An 18,485-nucleotide genomic window follows, 5' to 3' on the forward strand; every position below is an offset into this window, starting at 1 on the left:
GAAAGCAAAGAAAAACATATCCTTAAGGCATGAGGGAATGCAGACCCAAAAGATGTGAAGAGAAGAGAGCCCTCCAGCCCAATTTTGGCTTCTCTTTTTATATGATTTTTTCTCCTCCCCCTGGGCCTGTCCTATGTAAATTGGGCTAGCCAGGAGTACTGTTCGTTTTACCTGGAGTCCTCACTCTGGTCCTCGGACCTTCCTTTGTTCTATTATTTTTTGGACATTTCCCTTTCTTGTCTTTTAGCCACTGCCATTCTGGACTCCTTTTTCCTATTCTAGCTACTTAACATTTCCCCCCCCCCCCCCCCAAGATATAGGAGGCCCAATTCTTTGGGAATAGGGGTGTTGAGGTCTCTCTGGCTACTTCCTGCTGAACTGGGACAGCGAGGGCATTGAGCCTCCCCTCTTGCTAGTCTCAGGCCTCAGAGTCCTTTTAACTGTGTCCATTTAAGGGTGAGTAATACTTTCTGTGGTCGGTTGTAGTTTTACATATCCTTGCTGAACTGGCACTGTGTATTGTAGCTTGTTGACCTGGGCAGAGACAAACGGGTTAGACAATTGATAATACATAGAGGAATCACAAGCAGCATCAATATGGTGATGACAGAGACTATTAGGGGCATTCAGTTCAGTTCAGTTCAGTTCAGTCTCTCAGTCATGTCTGACTCTTTGCGATCCTATGAATCACAGCACGCCAGGCGTCCCTGTCCATCACCAACCCGCGGAGTTTACTCAAACTCATGCCCATCGAGTCGGTAATGTCATCCAGCCCTCTCATCCTCTGTCGTCCCCTTCTCCTTCTGCCCCCAATCCCTCCCAGCATCAGGGTCTTTTCCAATGAGTCAACTCTTCGCATTAGGTGGCCAAAGTATTGGAGTTTCAGCTTCAGCTGAAATGAACACCCAGGACTGATCTCCCCTAGGTTGGATTTCCTTGCAGTCCAAGGGACTCTCAAGAGTCTTCTCCAACATCACAGCTCAAAAGCATCAATTCTTCAGTGCTCAGCTTTCTTCACAGTCCAACTCTCATAGCCACACTTGACCACTGGAAAACCATAGCCTTGACTAGACGGACCTTTGTTGGCAAAGTAATGTCTCTGCTTTTTAATATGCTATCTGGGTTGGTCATAACCTTCCTTGCAAGGAGTAAGCGTCTTTTAATTTCATGGCTACAATCACTGTCTGCAGTGATTTTGGAGCCCCCCAAAATAAAGTCTGACACTGTTTCCACTGTTTCCCGATCTATTTCCCATGAGATGATGGGACCAGATGCCATGATCTTAATTTTCTGAATGTTGAACTTTAAGCCAACTTTTTCACTCTCCTCTTTCACTTTCATCAAGAGGCTTCATTAGCCAACTCCAAATTTCCCATCGCCAGCAGAATGTCCCAAAGAGAGATTATAGCCACCCCAAGAACTCTCCAGCTAATTCTTTGAGATCCGGTAGGGTCTGACTCTTTTTCTTGAGGACTGTGAGACTTTCTTTAACTTAGCTGGAGGTATTTACCCAGAAACAGCATTTCATTTGAGATGGCTCAAGTCCCTCCTTGTTCAGGAATCGGGAGATCTATCTATTGTCTGTTTTGGAGTACAACCTCTCCCAAGTTGTGTTGGCTCTTTAGAGCCATCCTAAGAATTAATAATTCTTAGGATAATTAATTTGGGGGTGTTCATTAGAATGGCACTCACTTCTACTTCTGAATAGGCATCTGAGATCGCTCAGGGGCTCACAGGTGTATTGAGTGACCTCTTCTGTTTTCTTCCATGGCTTGACGCATGAGTAGTGAACCCAGGAGTCATGACCTGGTACCTTGACTGCTGTGGGGTAGAAATCATTACAAGTTAGGGGCCCTTCCATGTGGGCTGGAGTTGACCCTTTGGGGACCCATCTTTCCAGACTTTAATTAGGACTTGAGTCCCTGGAGGATACATATATAGTGGTGACTCTTTAGAATCTTTTGGGTCTTGGTTGACACCCAACACGTGTATATCCTGTTGGATTTGCCCAATGGCCATGGTATAAGACCAGAGGATCTGAGCCTTTGGATCTAGGAAGAGGTCATTGACATAAACAAAAGGTCTCCCATATAGCATCTCATTAGGACTAAAACCAATCTGTTCCTTAGGGGCAATACAGGTGCGGAGGAGAGCTATTGGTAAAGCCTCCTACCATCCCAGGGAGGTCTCCTCGGTTATTTTATTTTATTTTTTTTAATCTCTGATTTTAATAATTGGTTGGCTCTTTCTACTTTTCCTGAAGACTGAAGTCTCCAGTCACAATGGCATCTCCTCTCCTGGGTAGGTCCCAGGTCATTGGACAGGCTGGGCCAGCTAGGGTCTTTGAGTTTCTTGGGGGTTGTTTAATTGGCAAGTGGGACAAGAGGAGACCACTTGCCTTATAGTCATTTGGAGGCCTGTTCCTCTGAAGGATCTTTCTTGTAGTCTTTGGAGGGCCTTTTCCCCTAAATGAGAGGTGGCATGTAAGGAGTTAACCAACTTCCCTTGGAGGTTCCCAGGCAGAAAAAGGAGCCCCACTTTATGGGACTACCCCATATGATCTTCTTGAAAGCCCTCACTCTTAGCTTTAAGAGTCTCACCTTCAGTATATAAAGGAATTTCTGACAAATTAGTCTATGGACCTAAGGTGGCAGCCCCTATTAGGTCATGGTTCTGTAACGCTGCTCTCTCAGCTGCCTGATCAGCTGCTTGGTTCCCTCGTGCCACTTACGTGCTCCTTTCTGGTGTCCTTTACAGCGGGAGCCTGAAACCTCAGCGGGCAGATGGACTGCCTTCAGGAGCCTAAGGATTTGATCACCATAACTGATTTGGGACCCTGGAGTGGTCAAGTGGCTTCTTTCTTTACAAATTGCAGCATGTGCATATAGCACTAGAAAGGCATACTTGGAGTCAGTGTAAATGACTACTTTTTTTTCCCCCCTTTTCCCAGCTCTAAAGCTTGAGTCAGGGCTATGAGCTCAGCTAATTGGGCTGAAGTACCTGGTGGCAAAAGTTTAGCCCCTATGATCTCAAAATTGGAAACTACTGCATACCTGGCTCTCTTTTTTCCATCCAATACAAAGCTGCTTCCATCAGTGTACCAGATTTCCTCAGGATTGGTCAGAGAATCTTGTGACAATCCCTCTCGTGATTTTGTCCAGTGGTCCAAGGTTTCTAGGCAAGAGTGAAAGGGGAGAGAGCCCTCGGGGGTAGGCAGGAGGTTGGCTCGGTTAACAACTCACAAGGGGATATAGTCAGGCCTGGCTTTTCCATCAGCACTACTTGATATCTGAAGATTCTTTGATCAGACATCCATAAATGGCCTCTCCCATTTAGGAGTTGTTTCACTTGAAAGTGAAAGTGAAATCACTCAGTTGTGTCTGACTCTTTGTGACCCATGGACTGTACTTGGCCAGGCTCCTCCGTCCATGGGATTTTCCAGGCAAGAATGCTGGAGTGGGTTGCCATTTCGGTGGCTTGTAAAAATCATTAGTTTTCCCCTAAAAGAGAGTTTTAAAACATCTGCCATCAGGATTACAATAGCTGCAAGATTTTGAAGGCAGGGAGGTTTGAGCCTGTCCGCTGGGTTGCGCCTCTTGGATAAGTAAGCTACAGGCTGGGGCTCAGGTCCCAACCTTTGAGTTAGCACTCCCAAGGTTTTTCCTTCTTTTTCGTGGACAAAAAGTTGGAATGCTTTTCTGGGTCTGGCAACCTCAAGGCAGTTACTTGAGTTAAGGCTTGTTTTATTGTAGGCTCTGGCTTCTTTTGAGGAGTTCCCCACATCAGTGGGATTGAATCATCCCGTCCCTTCAAGTTTTCATATAAGGGTTGGGCAATTAGACCATAGCTGGGTATCCAACTTCTACAATACCCATTTAGCCCCAGGCAAGTTCGCAATTGTTTTTGAGTCATGGGGGAGGGAAAATGAAGGATTCTTATACCCAATCAGAGGACAGCCTCCTGGACCTGTGGGTAATCTGAAATCCCAGGTAAGTGACCTTTGTCTTGACCATATGTCCTTAGCACAGGAGACTTTATATCATCTCTCTGCCAAAAAGTTTAGAACCTGAATTGCATGTTTCTCATCTGGACAGCAGATTAGTAGGTCATCTGTAAATTGCAATATTTTCCCATTAGGTCCCAGATCCAGACCTGGGAGATCCTTTCTAAGAACTTGCCCAAACAGGTGGGGGTTATCTCTGAACCCCTAAGGTAATAGTGTCCAAGTCATCTGTTGGTGTTTTTCTCCTGGAGCTTCCCACTCAAAGGCAAAATGTCATTGGGATTCTTTGGCTGGTAGTATGCAAAATAATGCATCTTAGAGGCCCAAGACTGTAAACCACTTGGCACTGGGTGGGATTTCCTCCAAGATTACATAGCAATTGGGTACTGTGGGATGGAGGGGGACTGTAGCTTCATTTATGATCTGGAGATCTTGAACCATTCACCAGGTACAGTCCTTTTTCTTTACAGGGAGGATCCAGGTGTTTCATGGCGAATTGGTGGTGACCAATAGCCCACAGGCAAGGCATTTATTTATTAGAGGCTGTAGTCCTTCCCGAGGTTCTCTTTTGAGGGGGTATTGTTTCTGGCTAGGAGACCACGTGGGATCTCAGAGGGCAGTGATGACCAGTTCAGCTTGGTGGGCTCATCCAGGAGTCCCCTGGTCCCACACCAGGGGGTTAATTTTTTCCTCTCATAGTTCTTGGTCCCTCTCTTTAGAGAGGGTATAATGGGTTTTTCCATAGTAACCAGAAGCTGTAGGGCTCTAGGCGCTGAAAAGTTTCCCATCACAAGGGTGGTCCCCAGTTTAGTGAGTATATCTCTTCTCAGTAAGGGAGTAGGACACTCAGGGACTGCCAAAAACAGGTGAGAAAATATGTGTCCAATCCAGGAACAAAGAAGTGCTTCGGTGAATCTTTTAGTAATTGTTTTTCCTGCAGCACACAAAACGGTACAGGTTTGGGAGGAGAAGGCTCCGGAGTAGGGAGTTAGGACAGAGTAGGTAGCTCCTGTGTCAACCAAGAAATTCTCCAACCTACCTGCCACATCCAGTTGCACCGTTGGTTCCAGACCCGTGATGATTATCTGTGATAGGTGGGCTGGCTGGAGTGGGCCGCTTCAGTCCTGTTGAACCATCATGATGGAAGGCTTGGTGCTCGACTTTGAGGCTCTTGAGTTCCCAGGGCAGAGTGCCGCCCTTGTAGCAAGCCATTTTAGGAGACATGCAATGGTTTGGACACGCTTTGGCCCAATGCCCCGCCTGTCTACAGATTAGGCATTTGCCTCGTGCCTTATCCTTCAAGGACTCAGGGTTTGCCATAAGACTTCCCTGGAGGGCGGCCAGCATCTGGGCATGCCTTATCTCTTTCCTTTTCTCCCTTTCCAGGGCCTTGGTCTCCCTCTCCTATTCTCTGATATAAAAGGTATTGGTGGCTATCTGGACCATGTCATATAAAGAGGCAGCAGGGTGCTGCTGCTGTAGCTGTTGTAACTTTATCCTGATGTCTGATGCACACTGGGACAGGAATTTGTCCTTTAAAATCACCTGCCCCTCATAAGAGTCTAAGTCCAGATTGGTAAACTTTTGGAGGGCTTTCAGAAAGGCAATGAGGTTCTCATTGGGCTCCTGAGTTATTGCTGAGACCCAGGCATAGCTGATTACTTTTTGCTGTATTTCTTTCAGTCCTGCCTTCACACAGATCAGAAAATGATCCCTTTCCCAGATGTGCTCAGGGTCATTATAATTACAATTAGGTTCTGAGGAGGGGGCTACAGTCTCCCCTACTGGGTTTGTATCGCTTGATATGCGAAACCCTGTAGCATACCTTCGGGCTTCCTTTAAGACCCTAGTATGCTCAGGGTCAGATAAATTTTGACTAAATATGGCCATGGTGTCTTTCCACATCAAGTCAAAGGCCACGATAATGTGTTGGGATGTATCTAGATATTTGCCTGGGTCATCTGTATAGCTTCCCAGGTCTTGTTTGATCTGTCTTCTAAGAGGGAGGGCTTATGGATCCAGATTGGTCTGAATTCTCCTCCAGTTTCAACTAAGGGACATACTCAAGTTGGCTTTTGTGGTGGTTGGCACTCCCAGATATGGGGGCACGTTTGGATACAAGGAAGGGGCACCAGGCAACTCAGGAGCCATGGGAGGTGAGCCTTCAAGTGGGTGGGGGGGGGGGGCAGTTTCCTTCTCTTGGTTGTCTGCGCCTAACACCATTTGCCTAGTAGGTTCACTTTTAGGGCATACAACAATCCCATACTTAAGACAGAGTTCCTTCATATCTCTTAGTCAGAAGAAAATTTGGACATTCGGGATCTCTGTCCATTCCCCTTATCTTTTGCAGAATAAGTCTAGCTGCAGGATGGTATTGTAATTTAAACCCCCATCCTCGGGCCAGTGTTCCTTGTCCCCCAGAGGATATCACGCGGTGGCAGAAAATAATTTTAAGCTACTTCTCCTTAGAGTTAGAGGATCGGACAGCTTCCAATTATCAAGGATGCATTTCAAGGGCATCTGCCAGGAAGCAGATTGGTTATTTCCCATATGAAAAACAGTGATGACAGGGAGGAAAAGAAAAAAAGAAAAAAACTAATTGGCATCCTTCAATTTCCATGGGTGGTCTTCCTTAGGGGTGAGTCTTTCTGAAGCTTATCCTACCCAGTACTATTGCAACCTGAGAACCAGGCATCCCTGGGTCAGGGTGCAGATCCCCAGGCAAGCTGAGACATGACAACCTCCTGGAGATTGAACCCCTGGGCAGGTCAAGACATGTAGATCTCCCAAGAATTGGGTCCCTGGGCAGGTTGAGGCATGTCGACCTCCTGGGACCCTTGGACTGGCAAATCCCCAAGCAGGTTGAGGCATGACAACCTTTCGAGGACCAGATCCCTAGGCAGGTCGAGGCAGGATGACTTCCTGGGATCCCCCAGACTGGAGTTGGGCATCCCCAAGGTCTCCAGCATAACCAGTGCTGAGTAGGATTAAGAGAGTGTAATTTTAACTCATTGCCAGTTTGTTCACCACAGATGGGAAGAGTTATCATGATGTAAAGCCATCCAAGTCTGTGCCCTGAGACTGAGAACCTGGTGAACAGCCATAAGCAATAAGCCTCTTACTGCTCTAAGGGAATGTAAGTCACTGACTTCCTCCCCTTGTGGAAATCTAGTGATTTCCTGGATTTCCTGCATAAGAGCAGGTTAGGGTGTCTCCAATGGTAAATATTTCATTGTCGTAGACCCACTTTAGGTAATAATAGAAGTAATGACAAAGGAGTGGGTTATCTGGCCCTGTTAGGGGCATTAGTATCTTAACTCACTCACTCAATAAGCAGGGTGGAGTAATGTTGCCTACAGGGGGGCAGGGTCCCGGTTGTAGGAGTTAGTAAGTGGCTTCAGAACAAATTGATAAGAGGCAACAGGCCAGATGTTCCATAAAGTGGAGTGGAGATTTGATCTGGGGGTACGTTTGTAACTTTAGGAGAAGGGTGGTAAGGGTTTGGGCCCTAATGGCCTGCAGGGCTAATTCCCAAAGTGGCAGACTTTATCCCCAGAAGCTCAATTGCCTTTGAAGGGCTGCCATCAACAGATGAACTTCTAGCAGGCATTGTGTGCCTGTCACCTGCCCTAGTGGGTCCACTGAGAGATGCTGTTGTTGCACATGTTGTAGGAAACATGGAAGATGAAGTCTTGAATATCTAGAGGGATTGAATATTATACAGTATTTCTCTCCCACGGGCCAGCTATTTTCTGGTTGTCCCTCCAGAAGATTGTACAGGCAACGTTGTGGATCTGGATGGGGCTCAGGAAAAGAGCATGAAAAAGGAGAGAAGGGGGCAGGGCACAAATTCTGAAAAATGACATAAGCGAAGGGCATAATAAAAATTGATTAAAGTCAAATGGGCCCAAGATGACAAGTCAAATTCAACTAAACCTTGATCCCCAACCTGTAAGCTTAATGACATACCCAGAGGTGGCAGGACAGTTCCAAGTCACTGTCAAAAGACAGAGGAGTGGGTGGTTCCCCAATGGTTGGAATGATCCTCCCACTCAATAGCATATGAATTTACCCAACTGGAAAAAAATAGCCACACTACATCCCATGGCCCCTGCACTTGCCCTCTGTGATGGCCCACACCCTGTGGAGTGTACTTCTGTCTGATTCCAAACAAACCCGCCTCTTACCTATCGCTGTGTCTCTCACTGAATTTTTGCAATGAGACATCAGAGCCTGAGCTTTATTAGGTCCTGAAGCCAGGCACCATGGGTTTTGGCTGGGCTCAAGTCCCAGGAGAGAGGAGCTGAAGGACAGGAGGAAAAGGTAGTGGAAAAAATGCGCCAAAGAATCCCCTTCATAACCTGCCAGAAAATCTGCTAAATACCTGACCTGTGTTCACAGTTTTCATTGACCTGATTTTGGCACAAGGAAGATTAAGGACAGAAGAACACCCACCAGCATGGGTAACAGCTACTAGAGCACAGAGGATAGTGGAGTCTTCAGGACACACTGGGGAGTAGCCTCTCCAGAGTCCCTCAACTGCACCCACTGCAACTCGCCTGGGGTTTGAGGAAACAAGAAATGAGAGATTGTAAAGAAATTACGATTTTGTTAGGCTTATGTCCTTCCAGGCATAGGAGCGATACCGTCCTACCTTAACTGAAAGTCTTCTGGAATCTGAGAATGAGCAGCATGAGCTTTCTGCTGAGTTTGTTTTTCACTGTTCCGGTTTCCAGCACACTGGGCTTCTTGTCACTTCCCCTGTGCTGGGTTTTCTTCATGTTCAGCTTCTACCACAGGAGCTTTCACCGATTTGGGCTCCTTCTGTGCCTGGCCTCCTCCTTGTGGGGGTCACACCGAGGTTGTTTCAGCCAGATTAAATCCAAGAAACAGCTCCACAGATGTAGCGGAAGTTTGTAATTTCCTTAGTTCTGTCTCATCGCAACAAAAATTTGAAGCGACAGACGGATCAATGTCACAGTTCTTGGGTGGACTAGTGTTGAAGCTCCGTGTTACAGCTCAGTTTTATTTAGAAAGCAAAGAAAAATACATCCTCGAGACATAAGGGAAGGCTGACCGAAAACACACTAAGAGAAGAGAGGCCCCCCAGCCCAATTTTGGGTCCTCTTTTCATGTTTTTTTCCTACTCCCCTGGGCCTGCCTGGCAGGAGCTGGCACATGAGATCCCACCCATGACAAGGTCATGAGGGAGAAAACCTGACGGGCAAGGCGGATCAGGTTTTCAGGGATTCCGAAAAGCTGCCCCCAGCGCTCACCTTAAAGATGATATCTGTCTTTCTGATGCTTGCTTCAATAGACTACTCCCTAATTTCTGTGACACAGGCAGAAGGCCTTCCCCGATTTCTTTCCAAATAAGAATCAATTTAGAACTTTAATCAATATAGTTTCCCAGGTGGTGGTATTTTATGAGATTATCCAGGGTGAAAGGAGGGTTTTAATTTAAACTCCTTTGCTGGTATTTTAGTTTGTTTGGCAAATGCGTTTATGCCTTTGGTACTAATATGCATGATTGCTTATAATACCCTAATCATAAAACAGCATCAAGAACCTGATCACATAAAGGCCCTAATAGGCACAGAGCCCTTCGGGGGTGAGGAAGTGCTATTAGAGAACATAAAAATATTATTCTAAAAGTGGTTATAGTTAAAGCTTTAGAAAAATAAGAGTTTAAAATTGTTAATTTTAACCAGGAATGCTAAACAGGGGCTGCCTCCCTGGAGCTGCAGAGTCTTTGTGTGGTAAACCTTTTAGATAAATTTAACTGATAACTTCTGCAAAAGGACTGACCTTTGTGTTCATTAAAGAATAGATTACAGAAAACAGCTTTGCATTCACCTAGGTCATAAAATGTCAATAGGCCCCAAGGCCAGAAGATAATGTACAAGACCCTCATAAACAAAGTATGCAGAAAACACCCTGGTTTCGTGAAGAACAAGCTGATGTAGTGTTAAACTATCTTCCCCTTAGAAATGTACTAATTTAGGGTATAAAAGCCACGGTAAAAAATAAAGCATTGCCAGACTGCCAGACCCTGCAAACATCCCCGTCTGGTCATTCTGTCTCTGTCTCTGTCTCTGTCTGTCTGTCTCTCTCTCTCTCCCTCGCAGACTTGGCCCTATCAAGGCTGGTCTCTCGTGTCTTTTCTCTCTCTCTAGCCGACGCCGTTCATCCTGAGGGTATCCCCTGGATCCTGCCAAGGCTGGACCCCGGCAAGTGGCACCACGAACAGGGAACCTGAAGGTAATCCCCCCCATTGTTCAGTCTTCGGGACAGCTAGGACCCCGCAAGGGCGCAGCGGGCCCCCCTGCATAAGATAGGTAAGGTGAGGAAAGTGGGTAGGCTTTAGGTTTTAGAACCCCATAGGGCGCTACAGGCCCCCTACATAAGAAAGGTAGGGTAAGAAAGGTGGGTACGTTTCAGGTTCTTTCCTTCTTCTCTAAATTAAGCCTCTTCCTTTTTTCTCTTTTTATCTTCTTCTAATTTGTAACAAAAAAAAAAAAAAAAAAGAAAGAAAAATAATTAGTAACAAAAATGGGTAACAGTGAGTCAAAAGAAAGACAGCTTTTTATTGGAATCATAATGAAACTCCTTAACCACAGAGGAATTAAAGTTAAAAAGACCAGTGTTCAGTCCTTTTCCACCTTTGTCCAAGAGCAATGTCCTTGTTTTCCAGAAGAGAGCAGTTCTCCTGGGTTCCCTTACCCTCCTGCCCTCCACCCCGGTGCTCTTTCCAATGAGATCTCTTGCTTTGTCAGCACATGTGTCTCCTCCGACAATTCATTTATAAGAGCTCAGTTATGGGCCCTAGAAGGGGTCCCCCTTCTTGCAACTGGTGGGGACTCTTCTTTGCTGAGACTGACCCCTGACCACTCGGGGTACTCAGAGGCCAGTTTGCCTGCCAATGGACCAGACCCAGCGGCCGCAACTGGGACCCTTTTGTCCCTGGTCTCCTCCTGATGCAGGCAACTGGCCAGAGTGCCCCGACCGGTAAGGAACAAGAGACTTTATTGACCTCTCTCCCCTTCCCTCTCTCTGTCCTCTCCTTAGCCCTTCCTATCCTTCCTGTTCTTCTAATCCCCCGGTCCTGGAAGCAGGAATTTGGGCGAAGGGCCTCAGCTTGAGCTGAGGACTGGAGACTGATCACCTCCTCTTGGCAGAGAACTCAAATTGCGGTAGGGCCGAGTTCCAGTCCTCCCTTCTCTGGAAGCCCAGGGAAAAGTCCCGTAACGCCTGGGTGTCTGCAGGTGGCAGGAGACGTCTGTAAGGCCACCCCTTTTGCCCCCCTTTCCCGCCTCCTCCTCCTCTTTCTTTTCCTTTCCTCCTCTTAAAACCTTTGAAGACATCTAAAGTTCTGTGTCTCTATAGAATGTTTTCTGAGAGACTGTATTCTTGTATTTAAGGGAGTGTCTGATGAGGACTACCAGGTTTATATGTGTGTGTTTTAATTCTGTGTTCTGTGTTGTGATTTTTGATGGCCATTTTGCTTTTTGTTAGAACTTGATTTTCTTTCCCTGTGCCTTGAGACCAGGGCTCTCAGGAACAATTATCTAGACCATCTCTAACTCCTGAGACTGAGGGTAAAAGGGGAAAAGCCTTTAAAAATTTTTATTTATTTCACCTTTTTTATAAACTAGTAAATTTTATATTGTAATATCTAATTCATGACCAAAGTTAAAAAATGAAGCTAGATCTTGCACTGTCTGTCTAAATATGCCTTGGTATGTCTTTGTCTCTGGGTAATATTTTTTAGGTTAATTTGTAAAAGAGCTCTAATTAATTGGCTTTAAAAAAAAAGGTAAGTGCTTACAAATCAAATAATTCTAAATTAAACAATAAATTCCAGGTTCAGGTAAACTAGAAAATATTCAGTATTAAATACCTGATATTAATGTTTGTTTGTTGACCTATCTAATATAGACATGTCTTGGAGTAATTAACATCAAGTAAAATATTTTCATTATGCCTAGGTTTATTATAAGTTAAATATTGTTATATTGTAATATCTGTTACAAGTTTGTCAGCAAGGAAAGTACCTCAAGTAAAGAAACTTCAAAAAAAAAAGGGGGGGGGGTAAATGAGATATGAGCTTTTGAACTTTATTAAGATTAAAAATGTCTGTCTAAAACAGTTTCTCTAGATTTTGGTAACCTAAATTTCTGAAGTTGTGCTAAACTAATAACAGAAGTTTATTAAATAGCTAGGTCATTTCCAAATAAAATAAGATTCTGAAACATTCATTACTGAATACTAACTTACAGAGAAACTAAAGATTTTAGACTATTAATAAATAATGTTTGATGTCATCCTGAGATGTTCACTAGAATTTTTTTAGAAATTATCACTGGTATTTATGCTCACCAATCTATAGAATGCTAATATAAAGGTAAATTCTTGGTTGCTTAAAGAAAGTAGGATGTGTGTCTTCAGTAAAGAAGGTATGAATAATGAAGTTACATTTTATAAAAAAAAAAAGGGGGGGCGGGGGAGTAAATCTGACTTACAGGTGGCTGTTTCAGGATGGGAGAACAAAGTAATGGGTACAGAAAGTGTTAAAAAGGTTTGATGAAAAGTGCAAATATATTATTTCACAGTGATCTATATGATTCTACCTGACAGAGCACTATAAACCCTTTTGATATTTATTGACAAAACTGCCTAAATAGCTTGACTTCTAGCTGACTTTGGGATGCTTCAGAGGGCCCCTGAGACATCCTAAAGAGCTATTAAAGAGCTATTAAACTACCTGAGTTCATTTGACATGTTAAATTACATGGGAATTATTGTTGGAGGAGTGATAAATCTTCTCAGGTTATATTGTATGGTTGATGCTACTTATATAGATATCCTAGAAATTATGTGAAATTCATGAAAATCTGATATGTACTGGTAAAATGTCAGTTATAATTTTAGTTATCACGTTTAAGTGTTACAAATCATAACAATGACCAGGCTACTTTGTCAATTACAATTTAATTAGATTTTAAACATGCCTTATATGGTTTCACTCTCATGCCTTAAAAAAAAAAAATACTGCTAGTTCTTCAAGATTTATAAAAAGACTTTTCTAAGATTAACTGAAAAATTTCGGTTGTTTGCTGTCCGGTAAATTGGTAACAGACTGGAATTTAGTCTACTCTCTATGTTAAGAGAACAAAGTTTTCTTAGAATGAACCTTTCAATAACAAATTATGAATTTCTTTGCCTTTAAGTGATTTATATTTGTTTTTAAAATCTTTTGATACTTTAGTAAAGTAAATAAGTGTTATATAAGATTATGGTACATATGAAAGCTCATTCTGCTTCTACCAAAAATAACCCCTCACTGTTAGACTTGTGCTATCTTAATGTCTTAAAACTGACAAGCCCCTGCTTACACTTCTAAATCTTTTCAAGACTTTTGTACAAGGTTTCATATAAAACATAGCACAGGTATCCCTTGTAACCCACAGGGACAAGCCATCGTAAAAAGAGCACATCAGACCCTAAAAACTCAAATTTTAAAACCACATAAAGGTGGAATTAAGTATAGTTCCCCTCACCAGATTCTACAACACACTGTTTTTGTAATATACAATCTAAGCACTGATTCATTTGGGGTTACTGCAATGCTCCGACATTGGAGTCCAGAGCAGCAGAGTACAAAACTTCTGGTTAAATGGAAAAACCTTCTTTCAGGACAATGGAGGGGTCCTGACCCATTACTAACCAGCGGCCGAGGGTGTGCTTGTATTTCCCCCCAGGGTGCTGAGTAGCCAATTTGGATCCTGGACAGACTGATTCACCATGTCACAGTCCCCCAGACATCCGTTTCCCCCATTGCTTTGACCACAAAAGAAGAAGGACACTCCTCTGCCCCTGCCTCCGCCGCCCACCTAGAAGGTCCAGCAGACTCTGAAACAACCGGCAATGGAGATCCCGGAAGAACAAATGGAAACCACCAGGACGTCCTGCGTGGGCAACTCAACAAGCCTCCATACCGACATGGGGGCAAATTAAGTCACTTTGCCATCTAGCACAGGGAATAGCTTCTCTACAGGGATCCTCAGCCTCTCCTGAAAGGGTTTTTATTGCTATGTTTGCTTTACTGTCTTGGCAGGCAAGTGCTACCTCTTCTACATCAGAAAAACACTGGGCATATTTCCCTGATCCCCTGACCTTCCAAGTAGTTACTTGGAACAATGACCCTATACGGGTCAACACAGACCAGCCTCATCTCTTGGGAGGATACTATACTTCTTATAATAAAGATCATTATACTTTCAGGGGATTAACGGATGACCTTCCCTTTTGCTTTAACTTCCCCATAGTCATATAAGAGATCTTATCACTCCCTCTAAGGAGGGGTGTGTCGGAACCTCCAAGAAAGCAATTTTGACAGATACCCCAGCACAAAAATTTTCAGATAAAACAGGAGATTGGCTGGTTTGGATATTACAGGCCCGTATGCCCGGGGTCCTTGACCCCTATAAATCCTTGTTCCTTAATGCTCCACCAAAATATCCCAATTGTATTGATGTTGCTCCTTCAGATGTCGTATGGAAAACTATAGACAACCGCCTGGGATATCCGGTATGAAAATCTTGTGCTTATAATTCGAGAATAGATTATAGAATACCGAGAGGCAGAAACTATTCGGTACAAGACTGGAGCAATCCAAATCCAAGTCAGAATCTGGGATCTGTTTCTGACCATGTCAGTAGGTTTAACAATTGAAAATATGATTCCCTCCCTTGGCCATTGGTGGCCAGCAGATGGTGTTATAATCAATTTGTTCCCCCCATGTTGCCCTATACAACAAAGGGTAAAACTTTTTGGCAACCAGAAACTTGGAGAGCCCTTGCTGCCACCTCCGTTGTTACTCTATCTTGGCCAGAAAATGATTCCACCTATTCTGTGCTGGCTTGTTTACCCTCCCCTTATGTTTTTTTGTTTGCTAATGATTCAAAAAGGCTTCATATACAAATGAATTATTCAGGTGGATCAAATATAGTCTACTGTGAACAATGCATGCTTTCATCCGGTTTAACCCCTCAATATAATCTTTGTTCTTTTGTGGTGCTGCAACGTCCACCCTACCTTATGGTGCCTGTCACAGTGAATGCCTATTGGTATGACAATTACGGTTTAGTCGTTCTGCAACAACTACAAGATTTAATGCGTTCCCGATGGTTTGTAAGACTACTTATTCTAGGGATTTCAGCTTTGATAACAGCAATTACCTCTGTCACTGTGGCAGCGATATCATTGACTCAACAGGTACATACTGCTCAATATGTCAATGATATGTCAAAAAATGTTTCTTTAGCTCTAGCTATGCAAGAATTTATAGATAGAAAATTAGAAGTAAAAATAGATGCCCTAAAAGAAGCAGTCATGCATATTGGAACTGAGTTGCAGGCTTTAAGGGTAAAGTTAGCACTATCCTGTCACGTTGACTATTGATGGATCTGTGTAACACCCCTGAAAGTAAATGATACAGATTACAGTTGAGAAAGGATTAAAAATCATATTTCAGGTGTATGGAATAGCTCCAGCATTAGTTTAGATCTTGGAAAGCTTCACGGTCAACAAAAACCTTAGAACATTCCCGCCTGCACTTTACTGCTGCAGGAGCTGCTAATGAATTTTTTCATACCTTTTCTAACTTTATTACTGGAAAAAATATCCTATCAACTATCTTCTGTTATGCTGCTGTAGCAGCCCTAATTTTACTTCTCATTATAATCCTTCCTTGCATTGTCAGAACTCTCTAGCAGAGCACTCAAAAGCTCGCGACTGAGATCCATCTGGCTGTCTTAAAAAATAAAAAAGGTGGAGATGCTAGGAGCCGGCACACGAGATCCCACCCATGACAAGGTCATGAGGGAGAAAACCTGACGGGCAAGGCGGATCAGGTTTTCAGGGATTCCGAAAAGCTGCCCCCGGCGCTCACCTTAAAGATATCTGTCTTTCTGATGCTTGCTTCAATAGACTACTCCCTAATTTCTGTGACACAGGCAGAAGGCCTTCCCCGATCTCTTTCCAAATAAGAATCAGTTTAGAACTTTAATCAATAAGTTTCCCAGGTGGTGGTATTTTATGAGATTATCCAGGGTGAAAGGAGGGTTTTAATTTAAACTCCTTTGCTGGCATTTTAGTTTGTTTGGCAAATGTGTTTATGCCCTTGGTACTAATATGCATGATTGCTTATAATACCCTAATCATAAAACAGCATCAAGAACCGGATCACATAAAGGCCCTAATAGGCACAGAGCCCTTCGGGGGTGAGGAAGTGCTATTAGAGAACATAAAAATATTATTCTAAAAGTGGTTATAGTTAAAGCTTTAGAAAAATAAGAGTTTAAAATTGTTAATTTTAACCAGGAATGCTAAACAGGGGCTGCCTCCCTGGAGCTGCAGAGTCTTTGTGTGGTAAACCTTTTAGATAAGTTTAACTGATAACTTCTGCAAAAGGACTGACCTTTGTGTTCATTAAAGAATAGATTACAGAAAACAGCTTTGCATTCACCTAGGTCATAAAATGTCAATAGGCCCCAAGGCCAGAAGATAATGTACAAGACCCTCATAAACAAAGAAGTATGCAGAAAACACCCTGGTTTTGTGAAGAACAAGCTGATGTAATGTTAAACTATCTTCCCCTTAGAGATGTACTAATTTAGGGTATAAAAGCCACGGTAAAAAATAAAGCATTGCCAGACTCTGCCAGACCCTGCAAACACCCCCGTCTGGTCATTCTCTCTCTGTCTTTCTCTGCCTCTCTGTCTCTCTCTGTCTCTGTCTCTCTGTCTCTCTCTGTCTCTATCTCTCTCTGTCTCTGTCTCTCTCTGTCTCTGTCTCTGTCTCTCTGTCTCTCTCTCTGTCTCTCTCTCTCTCTCTGGCCGACGCCGTTCATCCTGAGGGTATCCTCTGGATCCTGCCGAGGCTGGACCCCGGACCCTGCCTTATGTAAATTGGGTTAGCCAGGAGTGCTGTTTGTATTACCTGAGGTCCTCACTCTGGTCCTTGGACCTTCCTTTATTCTATTTTTGCGGGCTTTTCCCTTACTTGTCTTTTAGCCACAGCCATTCTGGATTCCTTTTTTCCTATTCTAACTACCTAACACATATTCAGCAAGAAATATTTGACTTTATCTTTAAAAATTGTAAAAGTTATTTCTGAATAATAATTCTACATCTAGAAACTAATTTCCAGAAAAGTTGCCCTATTCATACGTGCAAGATTATTTCATTGAATATATTATAAATGTTAAAAGCTAAAATTTGATTTATAATGAATGCTATAGCAAAAGAAAGTACACAGTTCATTTATCAAAGTGAGCTAGAGGAATCCATCTGTACCAATTTAAAATAATATCAACTTATATTAATAAGAAAAAAGTTGGTTGCCAAAGATTGTGGTTATATTTATATGAATAGACATATACATAATCACAATAAGAGAAATTTATATCAGCCCAATAGCTGTATTTTTGTGTTGTAATTTGGGATAATATCACTTTGATAACATATTTTAGGAATCTTTGAATTTTGAAGGTGTATGTATTACTTTTGTTATCACAAAGCTATGAAAGACTGAGAACTTTTCTAGCTACCACCTTACTTCTCTCTTCATAGTGAAACTTAAAGAACATTCCTTACTTTTTCTTTGGCTTGACATCTCTCATTCCTTCTACAAACCATGTTTCCTCTCAATATCTTCTCTTGCCATAGGTTTTCAAGAGGGAAAAAAATAAAAGAGGAAAATAGGGGGAAATGAAATGGTTTTTTTTGTTGTTGTTGTTTTGTTTTGTTTTGTTTTTTCAATGTAAGTTAAAGTGATTCTTTTTTCTGGCTCTTATTTGAGAGTACTCTTCTTCAATGAACTATTTTACTCATCATTTTCTTTTTACTTCTCTTGCCTTCTTGCTCACTTTTTTTTTTTTCTGCTTCTTGTCTACTTTTGACAATAGCAGAAACATTTGTTGATTGCTCAACATTCATTCCCATTTTTATACTGGCTAACAGACTTTTAACTTTGTTCAAATAATCACCTCTCCCCTTCGTTTCTCAAGAGATATTTACTCCATCTCCAACACAGAGGTAAATGCTGAATGGACTGAACCAATCAGAGTGAAACAATCCCCCAGTTAATGTAAAGGGTGGCCATGTGTTCTGTTCCTATTCAGTGAGATTTTATAACATATCTAAGATCACAGATGGCTTTCCACAAGGTTCAGTGGTAAAGAATATACCTGCCAATTCAGGAGACATAGCAAATATAAGTTCCATCCCTGGGTCAGGAAGATCCCCTGGAGAAGGTAATGGCAGCCCACTCCAGTATTCTTGCCTGGAAGATTCCATGGACAGAGGAGCCTGGCATGGTACAGTCCACAAGGTTGCAAAGAGTTGTACAAGACTGAGTGACTGAGCATGCATGAATGCAAGGTCACAGATAGACTTGAATGGTTTTCTATGTATTTTAA

The 18,485-nt window shown here is 43.0% G+C and overlaps 2 pseudogenes; one reads left to right on the plus strand and one right to left on the minus strand.

Moving 5' to 3' along the window:
- Positions 1-5,215, minus strand: part of LOC122687090 — a 64,374-nt pseudogene extending 59,159 nt beyond the window's left edge.
- An 8,592-nt stretch (positions 5,216-13,807) lies between these two features.
- On the plus strand, positions 13,808-15,876 carry LOC122686582 (annotated as a pseudogene).
- Positions 15,877-18,485: the final 2,609 nt, after the last annotated feature.

Source organism: Cervus elaphus, chromosome 30, assembly GCF_910594005.1.
Source record: "Cervus elaphus chromosome 30, mCerEla1.1, whole genome shotgun sequence".
Lineage (NCBI taxonomy): Eukaryota > Metazoa > Chordata > Mammalia > Artiodactyla > Cervidae > Cervus > Cervus elaphus.